Source organism: Gymnodraco acuticeps, unplaced genomic scaffold (assembly GCF_902827175.1).
Source record: "Gymnodraco acuticeps unplaced genomic scaffold, fGymAcu1.1, whole genome shotgun sequence".
Classification (NCBI taxonomy): Eukaryota; Metazoa; Chordata; class Actinopteri; order Perciformes; family Bathydraconidae; genus Gymnodraco; species Gymnodraco acuticeps.
This window is the reverse complement of record NW_022992232.1, coordinates 1,336,068-1,339,413: the sequence shown is the minus strand read 5'-3', so window position 1 is coordinate 1,339,413 and position 3,346 is coordinate 1,336,068.

Below are 3,346 nucleotides of genomic sequence, written 5' to 3'. Positions count from 1 at the left end.
ATAGTCTGTAGTACTAAAACAAAAGTTAAAGTGAGTCACAATGAAACCATTAAGCTCAAAACATCAAGAAGGCAGCGTAGTCACAACAACAACACCTTCACTGAATTGGAACATATTGTCTGAAAGGATTATTTGTATGTAAATGAACAACAGAGGCAGCATGAGTGAAAATCACAATTTTCCTCAAGAATTCAAGGATAAATAATCAATACATATACTAGGTATTACTTTTAAAGCTCTTTGGGGTTTTCCCTTGCCTTTAGTGTGTTCTGTAGGTTTGTGTGCATGTAAATGGTCTGCAAAGGCTAAAATCTCAATAGGCGCATTCACACTGCGGTACTTTTCCCACAAAGGTTCATGTGAACTTAGTTCATGTGAACTCTTTAGTTCGCATGAACTAAGTACAGATCGCGTTCACACTGGAAAAAGTCCCTGGGGGTGGATTAGGCAAATTAAGCCGCTGACGTCACTTGTTCTTCTTCTGCTTTGGGCTTACTGGCAGGCCGCAAACCACTTCACGGCGTATACTGCCGCCCAAAGTCCCCGGCCGGAAGTCCCCGGAGTTGGGGACTGGCTTCAGTAGAAGCTGCTGGGACTCCCAGCAGCTTCTACTGAAGCCTTCCGAGTAAATCGCCAGAACGCCGACACCTCCTCATTTCCACCACTCCCATGTTTTATTTTGTGTTGCCATAAGTTAGTTTCTCTGCGTTTCTGCGCTGGGCTAATGCTAATGCTAATAATGCTAATGCGAGGATAATAAAATGGCGGCTTCACAAAACTTTTTGGGAGTTTTGCGGGGCGTGGTTTGCAATCCTTCCAGCCAATCAGAAATGTAGCTATTTTCTCACAAAAGAGCCGCTCGAAAGTCCCTGCTCTCTAGCAGGGACTTTCGAGGGGGTAAAAAGGTTCACATGAACTAATTTTAGTACCGGCTCTTTTTGGTGTGAACGCGATAAAAGAGTTCACATGAACTAAGTTCACATGAACCTTTGTGGGAAAAGTACTGCAGTGTGAATGCGCCTATTGAGATTTTAGCCTTTGCAGACCATTTACATGCACACAAAAGTTCCCTCGAGAAGGAGGTTCTCTCCCACCCCCCCCCCCCCCGCCCCCCCCCCCCCCCCCACCCGCCTGCCTGAAACACCTTCATTAGCTGCTTTGTTTACTTCCATAACGTAGTAACATCATTGTGTAACACTTGCGCTTCTATTGGCTATAGTTCCAACACATTGTACGTGATATGAGTGAAGATGAGTTTTATTTTATGTTTGTAAGTATGAATTGTATCTAAAGTCTAAGGAGTGAAACTATTACTAAGAGTAGGTTTAAAAGATGCCCCATCTCTTGGCTGTAAATATCACACACTGGTTAGCTGAGCTGAGAGGCAGCCATTTTGGAAACATACTCAGGATCATCATGATGCACTCGAAGTCCCGGTCCAGCCTGTTAAGTGGAGACAGAAAGGGCATCTGCTCAGTGGGACCAGGGTGGCTGTATGAGGCTGCACTCTAACATTTACACACTTGGCACTGGCAACAAAGCAGCCATTCCTCTGGCAACCACCGCCGGTCATTAAGCATAATTTGTCTGGTATCCCTGTGTTGAAAGTGCACAAAGGAGGGTGAGTAAAGCCAGCGTGAGGTTGTCTTCTGGCCCCTCATGTGGAGGGATGGTGGGGGCCCCATGCTGGGTGCTGGTGGTGGTGGTGGGGGGGGGGGGGCAGACAGCGACAGAGAGGCTGGCTGGGGGTGCTCCCTCAGGACAGCTTGGGGACAGCAGCAACCCGAGAGGGACACACCCCCCCCTTTCCCCTCCAAATCCCACCTACAACCTCTGCACCACCCCCTCCTGCATCTGACGGTTAAAACAACAGCCCCTGTGGCCAGCCAGGCTCCATCGCCCCTACTGGATTTACGCTCGTTTCTCAGTTCCCACCACCCTCCACTACACCCCCCCCCGCCACAAACCTCCACTCCTCTTGTTGCATTTCTTCTCTGCTGCTCGAGTTAACAGCTTCTGAAATGTTGGACCCGACCAGGAAAAAAACAGCAACTTATTTTTAAAAGTTTCAAAAATTCGCAATTGATTTCTATGAAGGTCAATTAGGACCACGTGTGACCACATGAGATCTTACCAAGAGTGAACATATTTTTTTCTGAGATTAAAGTCAGAATTCTGAGAAAAAATAGTGGCCCTTATCGTTTTCCGTAAATACTCCTTCAAAAAGTAGCTAGATATTTCTACTCATGGTTTGTAATTCTAAACCTCAAGTCAAAAAATGTTTTGTGATTTGTTGAAAATAACTAAAGTAAAGTATTTCTGAGAAATAAGAAGGGAGCTACCCTAAGACTACCTATTTCATTATATGTAAAATAAAGCATTTTAAAGTGTTTCTATGACTTGAACTCTGGCTTGTGTTCTGGACATGAACCTTTCACATTTTTTATTGTGTCCTTAAAGTTCCCCCTCTAGATTTTGTCTCATTTCTGCTTTCAGTTGTCCATCTTCCTGTGATGGACGCACTTCTTAAGACCTCTCACCACTTTCATGCAGGGAAGGCTCCAGCGTGGATGAGTGTAGAAGACAACTGACGGACCAAAATCTACTGGTAAGGAGTGCATATAGTTAGTTTACATTTATTAATTGACACCAAGGATTCAATACAGGCAAGTACAATCATCTTGCATCTACTCGGGTAAAGCGTACAGGAAAAGCTCAGTTGTAGAGATGGAAACGACAACTTGGTTGCTGGAAGTCTTACATTTTAATTTTCACATGTATCTTTATTTCTGAGGCCAAAGCCTGGAATGCATGAACTGTTGGAAAAACCTGGAAGATAGTTATTTTGATATTGCGTTTTTTTTACTTATTTAGGATAGCATCCCTTTAGAGCAGGGGTTTTCAAAGTGTGGGAAGGTGAGCATCCCCTCAGAGAACATAAGAACAGCCGCGCCCCCCCTCACAATTATTGTTGCTATTATTATTATTATTATTATTGTTGTTGTTGTTGTTGTTGCTGTTGCTATAATGCAGGGGTATTTAATTGCATTTCAAATAGGTCCAGTAAGAGAAAACGTCATTAAATGCTCTGTTTTCGCTGTCTACCTTTCTCTTTTTTGAGCACGCCATTTGAAATGACTCGACTGATTCTCTCTTCTTGTCTCGTCTCCGGTGTGTGTTTGAATCTACCGTGCTGACTCACTGATTGCAACCTTTTTATCTTTATGTTTTAATTTTTTTTTTTTAACATTTTCAACATCGTGGATAAATCCTTATATGCTCCCAGCAACACACTGAACGTCAACTTTGCCTCCTTATTACACTCACCCCTACTTTAGTGAACAAT